The sequence below is a fragment of the Canis lupus genome, chromosome 8 (genome assembly GCF_048164855.1).
Source record: "Canis lupus baileyi chromosome 8, mCanLup2.hap1, whole genome shotgun sequence".
Classification (NCBI taxonomy): domain Eukaryota; kingdom Metazoa; phylum Chordata; class Mammalia; order Carnivora; family Canidae; genus Canis; species Canis lupus.
The window spans coordinates 2,851,162-2,873,993 of NC_132845.1; positions in this window are offsets into that span (position 1 = coordinate 2,851,162).

The window sequence follows — 22,832 nt, forward strand, 5'->3', positions numbered from 1 at the left end:
GCCCCGGAGCTACCAGGCTTTCCAGGCGGGCCTCTGGGGGTAACCGAGTCAGGAGGCCGGGCCCTCTGCAGGGACTGGTGCCCCCACCAGGAGGGCCGGGCGAGCGCTTGCTCCCCGTGCTCTGGGCCAGGAGAGGCTCTGGTGGGAAGGCCGCCGGCTGCAAACAGGTAAGGGGCTCCCCCAGATACCTGACCCGCTGGCAGCCTGGTCCTGGACTCCCCGCCTGAGGACCGCAGGGAACACGCCGGCGGCCGGCGAGACACCCAGGCCGTGGCATCCTCTTACAGCTGCCCGACAGGGGAAGCTCTCCCTCCCGGGCACAGCCTGGGTCAGGCTTCGCGCTGCCCTGCCTCGAGGAACCTGGCCTTCCCCAGCCTGCCCTCAAGCCACTCCCACCGACGACCATGACAAAATGACAACTCAAATGATTGAGACACAATGACGTGCCAACCTCGGGGTTGACTGTTCAGAGGTGTCACCTGGCAGGTGCCACCTGCACCCGCCCTTTCTAAGGACAGCCTCTTCTGGCAAAGAGTGAGAAGGCGGAAGACTGACACCTGCCCAGTGTGTTCACGTGGAAGACTCCCTGGCGGTGGGCGCTCCTCTGCTGGGCTCCTGTGGAACACTCTCCCCGGCGGCCTGTGCTCCTCCCATGGGATCCCGTGGAACACTCTCTCGGGCAGCAAGAACTCCTTTGACAGGCTCCTGTGGAACACTCTCCCCGGTGGCCTGTGCTCCCCCACCGGGCTCCTGTGGAAGACTCTCCCCGGCGGAGGGAGCTCCTTTGATGGGCTCCTGTGGAGACTCTCCCTGGTGGCCTGTGCTCGTCCAATGGGCTCCCACAGAAGACTCTCCCTGCTGGCAGGAGCCCCTTGACGCGCCTCTGTGGAAGACTCTCCCCGGTGGCAGGAGCTCCTTTGACGGGCTCCTGTGGAACACTCTCCCCGGCTGCCTGCGCTCCTGGGACACCCTCCTGTGGAACACTCTCCCCAGCGGCCTGCGCTCCCCCGACGGGCTCCTGTGGAAGACTCTCCCCAGGGGCCTGTGCTCCTCTCAAGGCTCCCCGTCCTCATGAGATGCTGCCCCCATTTCTGTTGTTAAACTCGTTGGACTCTTATTTGCCAGATGCGGTTCTAGATGCTTGAAGCTCATCAATGAACAAAACTTCGCAAATGAAATTTTGATTTGGTGTCTATTTGGTAGACACTTTCTAAGTATTTTTAAAAAATCTTAGAAACTTCCCACTTTCACATTCGGACTGCCTTGGTATTAAATTCCGCTTCCATGTTGTATCTATTTCCTTTTAACGGAAACACGTGTAGTCGGAATAAATACGATTATAACTACCAGTAAGTTTGTGTGTAAGGCATCTGTTTCCAGGAATGAATGTGCCTGAAATTTTTCTTAGATTTTGTGACCGTGTTACCCAGACGTGGCACTCCAGGCTCCCTGGACACTTGTTCTACTGAAGGGTGAGCTAATGCTATTTGTAACCATGCAGTGATTCTGCGTATCGTATTTTGTCTAACACTCTGTTCTTTATCAGTGACCATTACTTTCAGGTTAGTAGGTTCTCGGCCCCCAGGCAAAATTTCTAAAAAATAAAAATAAAGTTTTAAAAACCCGTTGGTTTATACATTGCTCCAGGCTCATACCAGAGAAGTCTGGAAAATTGCAATTTTGTTAATCAGGTTGAAAAATAAAAAAACGTAAGCAGCAATAACACAGCTATGGTTTATTATAAAACTTACATTGCTGTTAAAAAAGTTTCCTTCGGAGTTTTTAGAAACCAGGGCACATATCTGAGAGGAGGGAAAAATAGGGGCTCCCATGGAATTAAGAAAATGCTGCTGATGGGCAGCCCGGGTGGCTCAGCGGTTTAGCACCGCCTTCGGCCCAGGGCGTGATCCTGGAGACCCTGGATCGAGTCCCACGTCGGGCTCCCTGCGTGGAGCCTGCTTCTCCCTCTGCCTGTGTCTCTGCCTCTGTGTGTGTGTGTGTGTGTGTGTGTGTCTCATGAATAAATAAATTCAAAAAAAAGAAAATGCTGCTGAGCTAATCTCCTAAGTTCCTTGTGGTGTGGCTGTACTCAGCTATGAGACATAATTTGTATTTCACATGTGAAAACTTTTGCAGGCTTCTGAAATCCACATGGGAGACGGCCCGTAGAGCCATGGATCAGGGAAACGTGTACACACATCTTGTCTTGAACTCAGCAGAAGATGTGATAAAGTGCCTCCATATTGTCCCTGAGCTGGAAAAATGTGAGTGGAATGAAGTGTCGTTAAGTGAATCTTCACAACCATCCTCGCTTAGTCTATGTGACTAGAGATACTTGGTCGATGTTTGTGGAGCTAAATTGAGCTGAGTGGATCTAGGTTCATCCTATGGCATGTGATGCAGCTGAACGTTTCTAAACCCAGTCTTGTCCCGGGTGCTGACCGCAGATGTCTGAAGGTTTCCAGAACCACCCTGTAGATCACATGCCTTCCGTTGTCCTGTTTTACCAAAGGGCTTCTTCATAGTTAGATATTTACTATTTAATATTTACTTTTTCGACCCTTTCCGGGGCCCTCTTCTGACCGACCCCTCTGCTGCTTCTGTGCCATCGAACCCTGACTTCTTGTTTTTAGAAATGCCACCTTTGACTTCCAAGGTATTGTTCTTATAGGTTCCCTCTGAACCCTGTAAATATTCCTCTTCCTTCTCTAATTTCACTTCTGTGCACCCCTTAAATATTCATCCGTGCTCTGCATGATTTTACTACTCTCTGGAGGTGATTTCATTCATGCTCCTGGCTACACACCAAAAACATATAGCTTTTTATAAATCTGTATCTCCCAGCTAGACCACTTGCCCAGGCACCAGAATGGTATGTTCTGTCCTGCTTTGGGCATATTGTCGCCTCTCTTAGTTCCTTGAGGCTATTCAACACAAGCCATCTTCACCTCTCTTCTCCCAATCTTAAAGTGTCTGATAATTGAAAAAGCACTGGCATTGGACACAGAACTGCGTTTGATTTTTTTTTTTTTTATACTCATCACTTACTAGTTATACAAATTGGGGCAAATCACTTACCCTGGCTGTATTAGTTTTCTATTGCTGCTTAACAGATTACCACAAAGTTCATGGCTTCCAGCAGCACATATTTATTGTCACTTAGTTTCTGTGGGTCAGGAATGTGCGCACGGCACAGTGGAGCCTCTGGTTAGGTGTCTCCTAAGGCTGTAATCAAGGATTCGGCAAGGTTGGGTTCTTATCAGATGCTTAACCGCAGAAGGATTTATTTCCAAGCTCCCTCAGGTTATAACAAAGTGCGTACACCTTATTTGAGTTTATTTGTAAGATGGGATTAGGTATGACTTCAGATAATTGTAAGTGGGTGTTTTACCTCCGTGACTATTTGATGTGACATTCAGAAGTCCTGTGCGGCGTGGGTCAGTGTTCCGTCATACGAGACCGCCCTCCGCACTGTTGGCCTCTACATATTATACACCATTGCTGTCTCCTATGCTTCATGCTAACCAGAAGCATTTCCACAGTTTTCAAAACGCCTCTCGTGGGTGCAAGACTGTCTCCTTGCAAGTCACTGGGTAAGAGGTTTAAAATATCATTCCTAATAAGCAGATGTGAGTTTTGTGACAGAAATCCACAGAAACACATTCACTCATGTATTCAACACACCTTACGGAGTACCTCCGTGTGAAAGGTGCTGATCCAGAGGCTGTCTTATTCAGCAGTGAAACGAGACAGCATCTTTCCTTCTCCCATGGAACGAATATAAAACAATAGAAGGGATCTTGAGAATGGGTACCCATCACTAAACGCTCCTCTTCACTTCAAAGACTTGAAAATATAGAACTTAGCAGTTCCCTGAACTCTCTATTCTTTAACTCCTTGTTCAAAGTTCAGTTGAAGTTTATCAGACAATGGTCTGTGTAACGAATGTCCCCACATTTTCATCTGTTAAAAGTGTACTCCTTTTTCGGGGCCTTTCCGTGAAGTCTTTTTGATTCACCAAGACAAGTGATGGGCAAGATATCCTACTTTTAAGTTACTGTGTTACGCTTTCAATAATTCTTTGTTCTTTTGGGGCTTGGGAGGGTCAGAGACATAGCAGGAAGCCAATAAACATTTGCTTAAAAAGAAGGAAGGAAAGAAGCAAGCAAGCAAGAATTTTGCCTTCTGGTGTGGTTATCTGTACATTTAACTAACCTGTAATCCCTACTTTATCCCAGTTTTTAAGCATTTTAAAGATAGGGTCTCTATCAAAGGTTTCAGTTCTCCTTGGAGCTGAGTATGGTGTTGTATACTTCCTGATTTCTTCATTTCTCAGGAAGTACTTGCTGAATGCCTGCCATCCGCTAGAAACTGTACAGGTGCTGGGTTTGCACGCCCTACCTCAAACTCCTCTGGAATTAGAGATCCTGGGCTTAAATGCTAACCCCTTCCACTTACTGGCTATGACTTCAGGCAGGTTCCTGAGAATCTAAAGCCCTCATCTGTAAACTAATGATGACAATGATGATTCTGGTGGTGGCGGTGGTGGTGGTGGTGGTGGTGTTGGCTAATGCACAGTGTAGGGAGCACTCTATCCAGGATAAAAACCAGGAACTAACGTCTGGCATCAGACTGATCGGCGTGCACATCCCAGCTCCATTGCTTATGAGGTGGGGGACTCTAAACCAGTTAAATTGCCATCACTAAGCCTGAGTTTCTTCAACTGTCACTTGAGTAAATGGAGATAAGCATGCCAGTGCTTTCCTTTGTTCATGGAATTAAATTCAAATTTTTAGAGCCCAGACCTACATGATCTGACTCCCCTCTACCCACACAAACTCATTCTAACCTCTCATGTGCTTCCTTCAGAGTGGTCTATTTTCTGTTTTTCAAGCAAGCCAAGCACCTTTCTCCACTTGCGTCCTTTGTACTGTCATATGACAGGCACATTCCAATGTTTATTCAAATTCACCTCTTCCCGGAAGCCTTTACTGCCCACCTTATCTAAAGTAGCCCTCTGCTTCCCATCTCCCTCATCATCTAGTCATTCTCTCTGACCTTATTTATCAAAATGGATACATTATTTGTTATAATTACCATATTAACATTTTTTTGGGTCTCATTGTTTGCTTGTTTATAGCTGATTTCCTCTACTAGAAAATCAGCTTCATCAAGCTGGCCCAGAGTGTGTGTGGTTTGCTCATCTAGTTCTAGTGGCTGGCACAGTACTCGACCCAATTAGGTGCTCCAGAAATAGAACTGTATGCATAAGTGAAAGAATAAGTACTTCATAGGTGGTTAAGAAGGTTAAATGCATAGTGCCTGGCAGAAAATAAGTGATGAGCTGATAGTAGCTAACAGTTATTATTACTAATGATAACTGAGATAGAAATGGGCTTTGGTAAAGGCTGCAACCTAGGGAGGAAGATATGGGTATACAATAGGCCAACCACTAAGCCAGGTACTGTGACAACAGTTTCGCATGAATGGGGCATCTGTGATGTGGCGACGTGTAGACATGCTCAGGAAATATTGACTGAACTGTTGTTTTTCTGTGAATGTTCTTAAAGAGCATGGTCTAAGAATAAGCACATCATGAGAAAAGAGGGTGGAGCAAATGCCAAGCCTTCTAATTAGATTTAGCATTTCCTCACTTTAGAGGTAACAGCCTGCTCCCCAAGGCAGAGTAATCCAGTCTCTGCAAGGGCCGTGGGCTGTATGTGTTGACTTTATCATCTGCTCCATGGTAGCTACTTAATGTTGAACACACCCTGGTCTAGATCATGTTTTTACTTTCCTCACCTTTTCCACTCCTCCCTAGTGCTGATTTCAAAAGGGATTTATGAGGCTGAGCCCTCCCATGTTCTCCTGAAGGCATCTCCAACACTACCCCCCATTAAATCCACTCAGGTGAAGGCATGACCCTGCTATCCCTGCTATACAACTGTAGCTTCAAGACAGCCCTCAGCCTCCCCCTCCTCACTGTTTGCTGCTCTTCGGTAGACATTTTGGGGTTGCTATCTCCCTCTCTACTCTTTCCTCTGCTCATGCCCTATAATCACCCTCCCCAATGCTACAGATTTTACGTTTATCTTCATAGAATGTTCCATATCTGCATCCCTTCTCCTCTCACCAGCTTTGAGTAATTATAAGTTTATTCTTAGGAAGCACCTTCCCTCCTATTAGAAATTCTTCAGAGCACAATTGTGGAGATAAGACTGACCTCTCAAGTTTTATGATTAGAACCACAATGTTTCCATGTTGATAAATTATAGATACAGCAAGGCAGTTTCTTTTCCCACCAGGATTTCTGTTTGGGAATACTAAAACTGCCAAACAGTGCGAGAGAGAGAGACAACGCTATCATTTTTTCTTGGTTGAATTTTCCACATCAGGGATATGCACCAGCAGAGGTTGAAATAAGAACATTAATTTTATTTTAAACTAAGGAAATACAAAAAGCAAGATCTTAGTGTTATGTAGAGAATATATTATTGTTAGGGACAGCTCTGGTGAGTCATTAACTGAGTCATTTCAGTTTGTTGATTTTGTAGACACACAAGTTCAAAGATCGGGTAATGCCCATCAAGTTTGATGAGACACTAATGACAGTTACCCTTCTGGCAATACTACCGCTGAACTTACCAAGAGTCACAAAGAATCTGCCACTGAACCTCTCTGAGGGCCTAGCGGGCGCCCCTGGTAGGAAAACCAGGAGAGAAGGGACTGTCTGCTGGATGGATAATGATTACAACTAATTTTTAGAAGGAATAGATTAACAACAACATTTTGCCTCTTCAGATTACCAGGCAATGGATTTCCTGTGAGTAACATTTTCTGAGAATCTCTTGCCCTAGAACTGTAAAAAGAAGCTTAAAAGAAAATCCCACAAAAATTAACGTGTGCCACTAGAGGAGATTTCAGGGCGGTGGTGGTCACCATTATAAACAACAACAGCCACAACAACAATAATAATTGCAACAGTGTATGGAACAGACAACATATGTATAATGGCAGTATAAAACAGGCAATATCAGAGAAAGTACAGAGCCAATGATGGTGGCTAAGAATTATTTAGCACCTAATGAATGTTTTACGCTTATCTATTCATACAGCAAACTAAGAAAATAATAAGCAAATAGCATAAGCTGAAGTTTGAAACAATGGCTTCAGGATACATGATTTTAAAAACTGTACTATATCATTCTGTTCTATATAATATAATACAATATAATATGATCTATCACAGCATAACATGATATGGCTCCTGCACATTGTATTGTAGTTGTCTGTGGACCTGTTCCTATGTATATTTTCACCAATTAGTAAGCTCCATACAAATGGGGACTGAGTCTGTTTAGCTTACGATGGAGTTCCCAGAAGCTAGCCTCGTGCTACATACATAAATGTCCAAAAAATGTCCAAAGAAGTATTTACTGAATGACCAGTTTCAGAAAGACTGAAACAAATTAGGCCCTTTTGGACTTAAATACCAAAGCAGGAAGTGAATATAACACCATTGTGCATCTTTCCTTCGAGAAACTCACATGCCCCTCATTTTCTACTATCATAGGCCATAGTATTACAGAGCAAGGTTAACGAGGATATTGCCAATGGCAGGCAGAAGGCAGTGGACTCAGATGAGAAACAAGAGAAGAGTTTTCTCAAAAGCTTTTACTTTTACTTCAGTTTCTGAAAAGCCTTGAGATATAGCTCGACATGACAGGAATCCCAGAATCCTGAAAATGTGCTCCATTTTAACGACAATTTTATTTATAAGAGTATAATCAACTAGACTGAACCATGAAGTACAAAAGCCCCTTGGACCTTAGTCCTCCATACTCTTCTCCTAAAGAAAAAGTTGTTTCATCCAGATTAGAACAACAAACAGGTTATTTATTTACAGGCTTTGTGTCTAGGACACCACTGTGGGAGGTCTGCAAGAAGCCCATCATCACCCAGAAGTTCCAAGATCTTACCAGTCCATGGGCATGAATGAGGTCAATTTTATCAATACCCAGGCCCTTCATTTCTAAGCTCATGTAGGAATTTTGGTACCTTTCAAAGTTCCACCATCCCACAAATATTTTGGGAAATCCAGAAGAGTTGTTTTTTTTTTTTTTTTTCCCTAATTCTGTATATTAGTGTGTCTATTACACCATTTCATTTTTGCTTCTACTAAAGTCACTAAGGCTTCTGCTGATTCATCCTAGTTCTGAAGCTTCTGAATCTTTATGGCACTATAAAATTTGGCAGTCTCCTACAGGCACAAAATATTCACATACAAGGTTAGCAGAGGTTGTTTGGGTCTTGAAATGTTAAGCTATTTAGGGAGAGATCCGCTTTCTCTTCACATTCATGATTCTTTATCTCCATGGAGTATATACGGCCACCAGGGCAGCCAGATTGGGGTGAAATTTTATCATTTGCCACCTCACTATCTCTTTACTGTCATGTATCCCTCAAACCCTTTCATGAAATTGCCATTCTAGATTCCTTTTTCCTCGGTATGAATTCTTTCTCAGGGGGGTTGACATATTTCTGTGCCATCTGGCAACCTCACTTTCTCCCTCTCCCAATCCAATCCAAAAAAAATATGTCTGTGTATATAAATCTGAATTATTCTCACTATGTTGTAGATCAACCCCCATATAAATCAGTGAATACAAATAATGTGTAGGATGCCATCTAGTTCCATATGACAGTCATGTCTGACTGTGAGCCTTGGCTCAACTGTGACCTCATCAGTTTCTGTAATCAGTTTTGTTCCTAAGTCCCAAGATACATTTATTGATGGCCAGATACTCCCTAGAGATCATACCCACCTATTCATTGGAACCCTCCCTTTTTTTGGAAGTGAGGAGACGTATTCAAGGACTGTATTAGTCAGGGTTCTCATACATATACAAATATATACATATGTGTGTGTGTGTGGAATTGGCTCATGCACTATGAAGGCTGAGAAGTCCCAGGATATGTGGTTGGCAAACTGGAGACTCAGAAGAGCCAATGGTGTGCTTACGATCTAAGTGCCAGCTGATTTGAAGTCCAGAAAGACCCAATGTTTCAGTTTGAATCTTAAGCCAGGAAAAAACTGACATTTCAGCTTGAAGACAGTCAGGAAGGCATTTCCTCCTACTCAAAAGAAGGTCAGCCTTTTTGTTACATTCAAGCCTTCAACTGATTAGATGAGGCTCACCTACATTAGGGAGAGCAATCTGCTTTATTCAGCCTACAGATTCAAATGTTTATCTCATCCAAAACACTGTCATGGACACTATCTAAATAATGTTTGACCAAGTATCTGGGCACCCATGGCCCAGTCCAATTGATACATATAGTGAACAATCACAGGGACCTTAGGAGCACATACTTCTGTGTTCCTTTCTCAAACTGGTTGGTTGACAGTATGAAACCATAGAAATGACCAAGTGCTGATTTTCTCTGAAAGAGGTTGTATTCTCTAGGTAAAAATTAGGCTACAAATGACAGAGAACTGAAAATAGTAGCTAGTTAAGACATGCACATATTTATTTCTCGCATAAGTGTCCCAGGAGGCGACCTTAGTTTGGGTTATGATGCTGCGTATTAGGGGCCACTTGAGGCTTCTCCTCCCTTTGTGATCCACTTTTGTCGTTCGGACCTCATGTAGAAGGTGACTTTCACATTCTAAGCAGTGAGATGGAGAAAAGAACAAGCATATTGCCTTTTGTGGAAGGTTCCTGAAAGCTTTCACACTTTACTTGCATCCCACCAACCAGAAATTGGTGACTACACTCGAGTGTAAGGGAGATACAAATATGTAGTCTTTATTCTGATGAGCAGTGAGCACATCTCAAGATCAGGAGTTCTATGACTTCACAAAAAAGCAAAGGGATAGATATTGGAGAGAAGCAATCCTAGTACTGATTTTAAGGACCAACCTGACGTCCGATTCCTTGGGAAGTAGCGTATTTTCCATAATTAGAGGAATTTTAGCTATAGCGTAGGGCCTTTAACAAATTCAAGCAGACCAGAAGCCTTGGCTTATAGAAGAGACTGCAGATGAGCGTATGGCAACTCTGAGCTCTTCATGCGAGGTCCTCACATTACAGAAAGTGTGCAGGGAACATAAACACTCTAACACCGCAAAGTACATGGGTGGCTTAGAAGAGAAAACAAACCGGTTTCTGATATTGAGAGAAGGAATCAGGAAGATATTCATGCTACAGAAATGAAAATAAATAAAATTAGAGAATTGGGATACAACTGCTCAAGGATGAACAAATGGGGAAAAAAAATGCCTTCGCACAGCTATCTTAGCAACCTAAAAAAAAAAAATTAAAAAAACCTTGTTTTTTTTTAAAAAATTTACAATGCAAACGACTCAACCCAGCTTTGAAGAAACAAAAACCCAAGGAACAGACAGAAATTCCTCACAAGAGATTTATGCTATGAAATGACTTAAGAATAAAATTAAATAAAACAAGAAATCAAAGAGAAGCTAGAACAGCAGAATGAGATCAGAAGGGAAGTTGCACGCTACAGGACACAAAGCAAGGATCAAAATAATATCACTCGCAACTACCAACGATGCCAGACTCCAACGAAGCAAATATCAGTTATTAATGATATATTTGCACTACAATAAATGAATGCAAATGATTCGAGGTTAGACCTCTGATTGCATTGCCATTTCAAAAACACCCCCCCCCAAAAGTTTTGGGGCTGCCGCATTGTGTATATGGTTAGATTGAGGAGAGGTCATTAGTTACCCACACAAAGGCTTCTTAGTAAATTCGGTTCCTTTTCTTTCTCTCTCTCTCTTTTTTTTTTTTTTTTTTTTTAATCATCCAAGACTGAAGGAACAAGTATGGAGTGTGAAAATAGCATGCAGCATTTGACATTTTAAAATTTGTTTTCCACTAGTTTATACAAAGAACAGGGATCCCTGGGTGGCTCAGCGGTTGAGCACCTGCTTTTGGCCCAGGGCGTGATCCTGGAGACCCAGGATCGAGTCCCACGTCGGGCTCCCTGCATGGAGCCTGCTTCTCCCTCTGCCTGTGTCTCTGCCTCTCTCTCTCTGTGTCTCTCATGAATAAATGAATAAAATCTTAAAAACAAACAAACAAACCCCAAAGAACAGCCTGCTCCAGTGCTGGCCTGAGGTGTGGACCACAACAAGAGCTTGGGGAGGCGGGCGTCCCGCACGGGCTAGACAGTTGGTAATTTCCTCAACCCTCCTGGTACCATTTGTTTCTCCCACTCCCTCCTCCGCTGCTTTCCTTGAGATCCCTACAGAAGTCAGGGAAGACAGACACACACGCGTGCGCCTTCGAGAAGTGGTCTAAATTTTTCTACTTGCATGAAACTATATTTATCTAAACTAAAACTTGGCTTGGAAAGGTATTTGTATTATGGCTAGGTCTGTTTGTCTACATTTCTTTAATTTATGCAGTATATGTTAATTACTTTTTTAACGTGGAAATATTTTGACATTGCTTTTTCTCATTTCTTTGACTTCTTGAATAATTCTCTCGTGAGTCTGCCTCTGAAGCACATCTGCTCTCTGGGCTTCTAGCCTTATTATTTAGAGTAGACATCCTTCAGCACTGGTGCTCAAGCCTCTTGTTCTCGAAACCTTAAAACATTTTGAGCAAATTGGAATATTATTATGGAGGTGACTTTAGGCAATCTCATTTCTGAAGGTTAATTCTGGATAATCACCCTCCGCGAGACATTCCAAAAAAAAAAAAAAAAATAGAGCTACCCATTGAGACTAATCACATTTAGGCTTATTCATGTTCTAAGAACAAAACAAGGTACTTAGTTCTGAGCCGAGGCAGGTCATTCAACAAAATTGGATCCATCTGACCCTCTCAGAAGCTCCATAATGTGTTTTACCTGTTGTCAGAGGAGGATCAGAAAGATGCAATTGCTCTTTACATGAGGGGAAGCATCGTGTGAACTCAGCTCTGACGCTCCTTACCTGCTCCACTCTTGCAAGCCAAGGAATGTCCCTGGGGAGGGAGACGTGCGTTCGTGGGCTTGGGGAATAGGGCCTCCACCTAAGTATCCACAAGCCCTGTGAAAGCACCTGCGGCCACCTGGAGGGTGCCCACCCCCAGCCGGGTCCCGTCCCCGTCCCCGTGCGCTGCACACCTGGCTCTCCCCATCACTGTCCTTTCCTGGCAAAGCATCACTCTTAATGGGCCACTTAAGGGACTCAAGACGAGACCAACTGGTAGTTCAGAAAGGCCCTCGCCACTGATCACTTTTCCATACAGCTGATACATTTTTATGTTTTTTTTTTTTTTTTAAGCTGGTATTTCTGCACCGTGTCGTTAACAGTTCCTAGTAGGAGCGCTCACAGGGACGATCGGGATGCCTCCGGCCCTCGCTGGTGCTGGTGTCTGGCCCACCGAGAAATCGAGGCAAGAGACTGGGCCGGCCCGGCAGGTTTTCTCGGGGTGTACTGGGGCAGCCTTGGCCATAGCTGTGAGATTTTAAAAAGTATTTTCCAAGACATCTATCTTATACAGACAAGACTATTTTAAATTGGACTCATTAAATCATTTGTTGTCACAGCCAACAGCCGTGTGGAGGCTAGTTAACAAATGAAAAATGAGCCTTTCTAACTTGTTTACTTTATATGGATGCTTTCTTTATTTCGCTTTTTTCCCCCCTCTGGTAGCACACCGACTTCGGGGATCTTGTTACAGTGCCGCCTGACAAAAATTAAAGATGTGAAGGCTGAAAATACTAGAGACGTAACGCCCCAGTTCCCATAAAATCCTGGTGAAGTGGTTCCTACTGATGGCGATACCCGGGGCCTGTCTTCTAGTTCAAGGAAGGGAGCCAATTAAAACCTCATTTACTTTGTTGAAAGGTAACACGGAATTACTTGAGAAACGCAGAATTCTTGGCACAGAAAGAAAAAAAAAATGATGATGATCCTAAATTCATGGCTGAGTTTTTCCTTGGAGCCCCGGTTCTGCGAGCTCAAGATTGTTTTCAGCAACGTACCTTTGTTAATTTATTCGCTCCTTCATTCACTCACTCATTCATTCATTCCGTTGTTCATCAGTCTGCTTCTAAATGCCCCGGTGTATGGGAGGCGTCCTTTACAAGCTCACTGGCAGGTAGTGTTTTTCTTTGCTGTTTGGTGTGAAAATTTATTTCATTTCAGTTTATAAAATATTCTCTTCTTGGTTGATATTTAAAAATTTTTTTTTTCTCCTACTGTTGCTTTCTTAGCTATGGGCTGCATATTCTTTTGGTTTCATTTTTCATCGAGGAGTCCTTTTTAAGGGTTCCTCACCTTTGTTTGCTCCCACTGGCTTTCCCGGGGTGTGTCGCCAAGTGTTAAGCAAAGTACAATGGTCTTTTCTGATGAGCCTGTGCAGTGCTTTGTATCTTAGGGTCTACAGCAGAAACATGTTGATGATGAGAAAGAACTTTGGGAACAGGTAGGTCCACTGGTAGGTTTCACTTCCATCAATTCTCTCCCTTGGAAAATGGAGACGACAGACACGTTACAGGTTAAACGAAAGAGAAAACGAACTGCTACATAGAGTTCTTTGCACATAGTAGACGCTCAATAAGTGCCTCATCTATTCAGAAAACTTAAACAACAAGCAAAACAAAATTCTTTTGAATTCTCAAGTGGTGTCTAATTTGCGGCTCGGTATCTTCCAGAGGTCCCTTTAGCTCTTCAGCTTTCTCCTTTGTGATGAATGATTAGATTCAACTGAATTTGATGCAAATATTTGTATTTGTAAAAGAGTTCAAATCAAATCCTCGAGGTCAGTTTAGATTTTTGAGGTGATCGGTATGACTTGAGAATTGGGTCCTTACTAATATTTACAATAAAACTCAATTTAGGGTTACTTACAGTTCCATTACCATGATATGGATTGTTTTCTTTCCAGGTCACTAATAATAACATTCAATAAGCACAAATCTCACAGCCTAGAGAGAGCAACTGAAAATAGTCCTAGAATTTAACTTCTCCCTATTTGTCACTGCTCCGCTCTGCGGCCTGGTGGTCAGTTTGCAGAATATTACAGAAAACACATTTGAAGTAATTCCTCGAGCTATTGTACTTCCTTCAAATGTCCCATTAACTCATATAGCCTACATTTTATTCATTGAGCCGTTCCCCTCATTTTCCAAAAATTGTATCATCCTTAACTTCCTTCGCTATTTCTCTGGTTTCCAGGCTTACAGAAAACCATTCTAGGCTGAGGAGCAGCGGGTAGAAAGGCCCTGAGAGGGGAGCGGGCCTGGCATTTCTGAGGCAGGAAGTCAGGGTTAGCATTTCTGGGGTGAAGGCGATCGACGGAGAGCATGGCAGGAACCGATGCTGAAGAGGGGGGTGGGAGTCAGGTCCTGTGGGGCCTGGCCAGGTGTGGTAAGGTCTTCAGGGTTTTTTTCTGTCCTCCTAAAGGCCATCAAAAGACACTGGAGTGTTTCCAGCAGCAGAGTGGATTGATCTGATTTGTGCTTGGAGAAGATCATTTGGGCTGTTGTCTGGAGCCCAGAGGAGGATGGTGAGGTCATAAGCACTGAGGCCGGGAAACCAGTTGGGAGCCGACTGTTGCGGTCCAGGTGAGTAGTGACGGTTGCTTGGACTAGGGTTTTAAGAACCAAGCTACAAGACATTGTCAGATCTGGGGAAGGTTTGGGGGACAGTGCCAATAGGACTTGCTGGTGTGTTAATGTAAGAAGTGATGGCAAGAGTGGTGCCGTGGTGGGTGCAGCACCTGAGAGGCGCAAAGCCCCACAATGGGGGAAAGAAAAAAAGCCCCACTATGGTTGTCACCACCTAGTACTGTCATCCTGCGTGTCCCTGCGTACTCTCCTGAGGAGCCTGGGAGACCCTTCAAAAGCCGTGACCCTTCCTATTCATCTTTGGATTACCACAACCGTGACCTAGGTCCCGTCCAGTAAGTGTTTGTGGAACGAATGGAAGACATAGAGGTAAATGTAAAATTATTCGACTTGAGAGAGTAACAGCTGCTGTGTTACAAACCGCAGGGCACGTGGTGTGCTGTAAGAATAAAGGATGCGGCTTCTTGGCAACGCATGTATAGGATGACATGATTCACACCAGCAAATTTATAGTCCAGAAAGAAACCAGAATGTTTACAGGTGAAAAGCAAGTATAAAATACATTTATGGATGGAAAAATAGACATTTTCTTCTTTGGATGATAAAAGTTCAATAAACAGATAAGACCTAGGTCCTTCTTTAATTACTTCAAAGAAAACATAACTACTTTAAGCTGTTACTCGTGATGTTAGCGAGACATCTGTATCAATTAGAATACTTAGGGATACAACTACCGAAGTCCAAACCCCGGTAGTCGAAGGTACAGAGAATACTTATCAACTCATATGACAAAAACCAAAAAAACAGAAACAAACCGAAACCAGCATAAGGCCTACCTTGGGAAGTCACTTCAACAGGGTCTACATGATGTTGCCAGGGGTTCCTTTCCCTTATTTTATATCTTTGCTCTTTACTTTTAGCTTTATTCCCAAATGGTTACAAGATGGCGGCGTCAGCTCACATCTTCTGATTTTCAGTGAGGAAGAGAGACCCGCAACAGTGGAACAAACGTCCTGAGCTTGGCTCTCACGGGTTCACATTTGGACATGCGCCCTAAGCCGGTCTCTGTGGCATAAAAGAAATGGTTCCTCAAAGGACCTTGGAATACTATTGGGAAGAAGGAATAGAAAATGGCAGAATGAATATTGTCTGTCAAGTTTTAAGCACTTGTGTGTGGCTTCAAGACCCTCGTTTTTGTTTGTTTGAGTCGACGGTACTTAGAGATACTGTAGGCTTTCAACTTCACCAATGGAAAGACCTTCCTTTGTCTTTGTGTCCCTGGGACTTCATGCTATAAAGCCGCTCTCCACAATACTTGTTGGGTGAATGAGTGAACATGAGATGTCCCTGAAGTTCGTGGAAATCGTTGCTGGACTTTGCCATCGACTTGTGCGATCAAACAAAATAAGGATTTCCGTGTATGCGCATAAATGGTTTGGGGAAAATGGTCAAAGATGGTCAAACTAGTGCAAAGAGGAAATTGTTAGACTCCATTAAAGCGTCCTGAAAAGGTTTTACAAGTTGAGATCTTGGCCTGCATTTTAAAATTTGGATTCTTTTTGATCTCTTTCACCTTTTAGGTATAAAATAAACACCATATTTCCTCTGGCATTTCAGAGAACTGAACTTGATGATTCTGGCGGCGTTATTTTGCTCTTTCGAGACATTCAACAGCAAGCACATATGTGTCTGACTAAATGTCACTGTGCTTAAGATTTCTATAATTTGGATTTAGAAGCTGGCGAAGGGAGAAGGAAGACAGGACTTGTAAGTTTTTTATTACCCTGTCCCACGATGTTTCTTTGTTCATTTGATTCTAATGATTCCAACAGGAGTTGAAACAAAAGCTGAAGGATTGGCCTACCATGGGTTAATTACTTAGTAAAAGGGCTATTTCTTGAGTCTGATGGTGGGGAATGGGTCAGAAAAGACTAATTAGACAGGCTTCAAGTTCTAGGGAAATGCTAGTGGAACAGGTGAAAATAAACTGGTGATAATTGAGGGGCTAATTATCCTCCACCTAGCAATTGGCCACCAGGTGTTCTGTAGCACATAAAAGAAGGGACTGACAGAGCAACAGAGGCTTTTTTTTTTTTTTCCAGGAGAGATGAGGAGAGGGGGAGAAAAAACACACACAAAAAAAAAACCCCCAGAGGAATTTGAAGTCTGTAAAACGGTGTTTCTTGTATTTTCCACTTGTTCTTTCCTGCCGCCTTGGTAGAAAACTGGACCAGGGATATGTGCTTGTGTTTTATTTGTTTTTAAAGAGCAAGTGTCCCCTCTAGTCTGTATACCCATGAAGAATTTTGGTGTTGGGGGAACCTGGGGGACTCAGTGGTTTAGCACCTGCCTTCAGTCCAGGGCGTGACCCCGGGATCCCGGGATCGAGTCCCACATCAGCTCCCTGCATGGAGCCGGCTTCTCCCTCGGCCTGTGTCTCTGCCTCTGCCTCTCACTCTGGGTCTCTCATAAGTAAATTAAAAAAATCTAAAAAAAAAAAAAAAAAAAAGAATTTCGGTGTTGGGTATACATCTACATCTATCCTTATAATTAAGACTATGCTGACGATCTCCATGGTGCATTTGGAAAGGCCAGGATGAGAAGCAATGAAAGCCCACCGGTCGGAATTGTCATGAGCGTGGCTTCGTGATCGCACACCTCCTCTCACACGTGACGATGAGTTCCTAGACTATATCTACTGGTAGAGGGGGCTGTTACCAAGATATCCCGTGAAGGATCTTTTGACTCCCTTTTTCTGTCCTAATCTGTCATTTGGCTAAAGATCAGCACTCAGAGTTCAGTAGCCACACGGGACTGTCTTTGGTGTTATGTCTTACAGGTAACGCGGATACCTGGGATTAAGGATTACTTAGCAGGAACGTGACATCCCATTCCGAAGCATGTCCACAGGCCAGGATGGCAGGACAGAGGTGGGAAACATTTTTTTAAATGGCAAGAGTGAAACGCAGGCCGTGAGAAGGATCAAGCTCAGACATACCTGCCTCTCGTCCACCGGCTCTGACTGCGCAGCCTTGCACGGGACGGGCTCCTTCTGTGGCCTGGGGTGGAGACAGCACTGCCTCTGGGCCACTTGGCCCCCATCACTGACCGCCTGCCCTTCCAGGCCGTGTGCGCTCCACGGGGGGTGGGGGGAGCTCCCTGTAGTGAGGGCGCTCTAGGCTGCAGGGTAAACGGCTGCCCCCCACCCCGTAGTTGCCATTTCCCTTGGAAAGCAGAGCAGTGTAAGGGTGACTTGGCAACCAGGTTTGAACCATAGCTCTGCCACGTACTAGGGCTGTGACTGAGCAAAGACCTTAAATTTGCTGAGTTTTGCTTTTTCTCATCTGTAAAATGCAAGTAATAATTACAAACTTGCAGGGAACCTGTTAGGATTAAATAAGATGTGAAATGCCTTTTGCACCATTTAGGGTCCACCTGGAAAAACCAAACTGCCCTGTGGTGTGCAAACCCCATGAGTGTATCGTACGGGAAACTGGATGCAGAGAACGTGTGACCCATGTAATGGAATAGCTCAAAAGACAAGCAGAAAATGGTTAGGCACCTGGTGGTTAGCATCAGACTTGCCGAGAGGCTGGAAGGAGGGGGGACAGGGAACTCGGGGATTGTGCTGGTTTCGGCGAGCCCCACTGCACCCACATGGCTCCGTGGAGGACACGCTGGCAGCGCTGCTCTCAGAAACAGAGAGAGGAGGAGAAACATCTCTCCCTCCAGCCTCCATCCCTTGCATCCCATTAGCTGAACTCATCCAGAAGCTGCCAGACATGGGCCAGCCCGAGAAATACAGCAGCCTGCTGGACTCAACTCCCCTGGGATCTACAGGGACTGGGGGGAAGGCAAACAGTGGCTCAGGGAGTAATAGTGCAACGACTGCTGCCCTTGGCGTGTCGCCTGGTACGTGGTTGGGGAGTCAGGGGATCCTCGTCCTTCCACTCCCTTGGGTCCACAGGTCTTGTAGTTCTCTTTCTCTTCTATTTCTTCCTTACTCCAATCTTTGAAAGGTCCCTTAGAGCCTCTGAGAGGTTAGGGAGGAAACATCAGCCTCTGCCTCGGGCCTGTATTCTCTCTAATGTTTCTCTCTTCCTACACAACGGACCTCCTTGGAATCCCTTTCTTTATCTTCGTTTTCTTTTTCCTCTGAGAGAAAATAATTTATTCTTTAGATGAATGCAGGAAATGAGGACTTTTCTACAGGCCTCTCACTTCTTGCCCCCAAGGGGAACCTTCCAGATCCCAAATTGTCATCCTAAATCCAGGGATCTTAATTTACCTTAAAAGCATACATTCCATGTATTTAGTCATGTCAGGTGCTAGAAAAGCCTACCACAACTGCCTTTGGTAAATGCAACTCTTCGGAACAATAGCCATGCCTGATTAGAGGAAGACCAATTCTTAAATAGCACCTGGAAAATCAAGCAACTTTATCCTTGATCCCTGGCTACACTTATTAGAGAGTTCTTCACAGACGTGTGTGTCTCATCTCCCTGCCGTTGGCAGGCCATCAAAACTGCGAGCCCTTGATGAGGAGATGGATGAGGAGACTGGAAACAATACAAAAATACACATGTCCTTACAGTAAACCTGGGTTTGATGGAGGAACAGGAAGGAAGGAAGATGGAGAGCCAAAATGAGCAAGACGAGATTCCCTTCATGGTCTGGCTGCTGTCAATGATTGTCCTGAATGAAGGAATATTGAATTGTTTTCAGCATCTTCTGAATAAGGAGGCCATATACCTTCTGAAAGATTTTGAACCAAAAAAAAAAAATAAAAAAAATAAAAAAAATAAAAAAAAGAAACCCAAAAAGTTTAAAGATTTGACTTATTGAGAAGTAAGCCTCAGTGATGTGAGTAATTAATCTACTGTGGGCTACTCTGGCCTTGTTTTATACCATTCGAATGAGACATTACAATATAGCAAAGCCTGCTTTTCCTTTTTCTTTTTAAAGTTCAGTTGCCCCACATAGAATCTTCAAAGGCTTATCACTTTCTAAAAGCTGAACGAAGGACCAGATAACATTGGTATTATAAAATAGATGACTTTTTCATTTTTCTGTGTTTAATATGTATGTAGAAATTAGACGTTCAAGATCAGAGTAAAGACTACAATCGCCTTTTTCTTCTATTGTGAAAGTACCTAAGAAGTCCCCACACTTAGAGCTAGGCATTAGGAGAAGCATCTGTGGAGCAGGGAGTCATGGGGATGAAAGGTTATAGATAAGAGAACTCTGAGTGTGGATTTTAATCCAATTGGGAAGCTGTCAGCGGCATAATTAGAAGAATAAGCTGCGTAGGGACCATGCAGAATGCAGCCGCTAAACCACAACCTATGACAATTTAGAAAATCCATCTTTTTTAGCCTTAAAATAAAAGCTTTCCCCACTTCAAGGACTGTCTGGAGAGTATGTCTTCTGGAAACTCTGCACGAAGACCGATTTAAGATTGCCCAGAGAAGAACACAACATATTTCATTGGGGATACTTTTCCAAATTAGAATAGTGCTTCCCCAACAGTTTTTTTTTTTTTTTTTTTTTTTAAATCTTGTTAACTCTTCAGTAGTTTGAAGTTCTTGATTTTGTGTGGCTTATGTGTTCCTATTTTTTGAAAAGATACTTAGCCGAAGCCTAAATTCGTCAGGAAGAAAAGTCAGGAAGGTCTGACTTAGCGCCCGTAGCCACCAATTCCCAACAGAAGAGAGAGGTGACTAAATCAGCCGAGTACTGGGCGGAAGCTTCTGGACAGGCCAAAGGATCTATTACCCGGAAAACCAGCACGTGTCCGAGTAGAGAGAAGGGCGAGGAAAAGGGGATTAGAGATTCTAAGCCAAAGTAGTAAATTATATGAGCACTCTAAGCTTTCGGGGGGACGCCTGATGTTTTCATTAGTTAAATGTCGTTATTCTCGGCGAGTAGCAAAAATTCACTCAAGCTAGTGAGACAAAATAATCGAGATATTAATTTGTGATTTGCGGTTGTCCTTCAACCTCTTCTTTCCTCATTTCAAATTGATGGCCAGACATTTTTTTAAATGTAGTTATTTTCCACTCTTATTTTTTTTCCAGCTTCACCGAGATACAATTGACATACGTCGCTGCCTGAATTTCAGGCATGTTGCATGAAGATTTGACTTACGCATATTGTGACCTGATCACCACAGTTAAGTTTCACTAACATCCATCATCTCATATAGATACACTAAAAATAAATGGAGGAGGGGAGAAAAAAAATCATTTTCTCCTTGTGATGAGAACTATTAGGATTTCCTCTCTGAACACCTCCTCTGTGTATCAGACCGCGGGGCTCACCCTAGCCATCATGCTATACATGGCATCTCTAGGATTTATTTATCTTATAACTGGAAGCTTGTATCTTTTGGCCACCTTCTTCCAATTTCCTCTCCCTTTCCCCCACCGCTGGTCACCATACATCTGATCTTTTCTATAAGTTTTATGAGTTTGCTGTTTTGTTTTAGATTCCACCTACAAGTCACGTCATAGAGTATTTGTCCTTCTCTGGCTATTTCACTTAGCATAAGGCCCTCAAGGTCCATCCATGTTTGATCACAAATGGTGCATTTTCCTCATTTTTTATGGCTGAATTATATCCCATTGTCTATTTATACCACCACTTCTTTATTCTCATTCATCGATGGACACTTGGGTGCTTCCATGGCTTGGCTACGACACATTGCTGGATCTCCAGGCTCTTTATATTTCACAGGTTCAGGGTCATTTGCAGGATGCAGACCAGAAGTTGCTTGAAGGCTTTAGCTCTTTCTGTCCTTTGTGAAAGCTTACGCTCTTTGAACAGATTATGTAAGGAAGGAGAGAAAAAGAAATGCTCTTAAGAGAGTTTAGAAGGGAGAGGATGAGTTCAAGAACGAGAGTTTTTTTCCCTCTCCTGTTATGGTGAGAGGATAGCTTTTGTGGGTCATGTTGGTAGCAGAGTCTTGCTCAGTGCTCGTGACAGTGACCTCAGAAGGGGCATAACCTCAGAGGGGATGGAACTGTGGCCACTGCTGGAGCCTAGACCAAAGGCACAAGATCCTCCAGCTTCATTAGAGTTTCACACTCGCTAAGCTGGGCAAGAAAGCAGCCGAGCCTTGAAATCCAAAGAGAACTTGAGGGCTGAGATAACATGTATTTTAGCATTAATTCCTGCTGACTAACGGCCACTCGGTGAGGGAGACTTCCTGAAGCACTGATGTTGCCCAAATCCCTGGAATCTTTGAGTGGGCGTGAGAGTAGGAGCAAAAACAAATGAGCTGAAACTCTCGCCAGCATGGTAGGATGAGGACGGGAGATGAATTTAAGCAGACTTAGAAAAGTAAGTAAAATGTGATATTTTTCATAGTTTATGGACCGACATATAGACCCGCTATACTTAGGCGGAAGTGAAACATTTACCTTAAGGATAAGAGTATATTGTAATCCTTGCTTCCGTCCCCAAACCTACCTCTGCCTTGCTTACCGTACTCTAGCTGAGCTGATTAGTCCTCAAGCTGCCCTCCTCCTTTTTCCCTGAGGATCTTTGTGTTTTAACTTCCTTTTGCCTGAAAAATGCTCCTTCAAATATTTGCATGACTGGCTTCTCCTCACCTTTCAGATCTTGCTTGAAATGTCATTTCCTAGGAGAGGTTATCCCTGGTCATGCTAATGAAAAGATCCTTCTCTCACAGCCACTTCTATCACAAAGTGGTTATTCTCACTTACCCTACTTTATATTCCTTCTTCGGAATTATCATAAACCAGTTAGATAGGTAGAGTGATTGATGATAGATGATAGATAGATAGATAGATAGATAGATAGATAGGTAGATAGATAGATAGATGGAAAGGATATTATTTTTCTAGACCCGCCTTCCAAACACCACAGACCGAGTGCCTTAACAGCAGAAATTTATTTTCTCACAGTTCTGGAGGCCTGAAATCCAAAATCAAGGTGTTGGCAAGCTTAATTTCTTCCGAGGCTTCTCTTCTTGGCTGGCAGATGGCCTCTGTCTTGCTATATCCTCACATGGTCTTTTCTCCGTGTGTATCTGTGTCTTAATTTCCTTTTTCTTGTGGGGACACAGGACATACTGGATTAGTCATTGGCCTACCCATACAATCCAATTTTCCTTAATTACCTTTTTTAAAGGCCTCCAAACGTAGTGACATTCGGAGGTAGTAAGGACTGGAACTTCAACACATGAATTTTGATGGGATGCAATTCAGCCCATGATA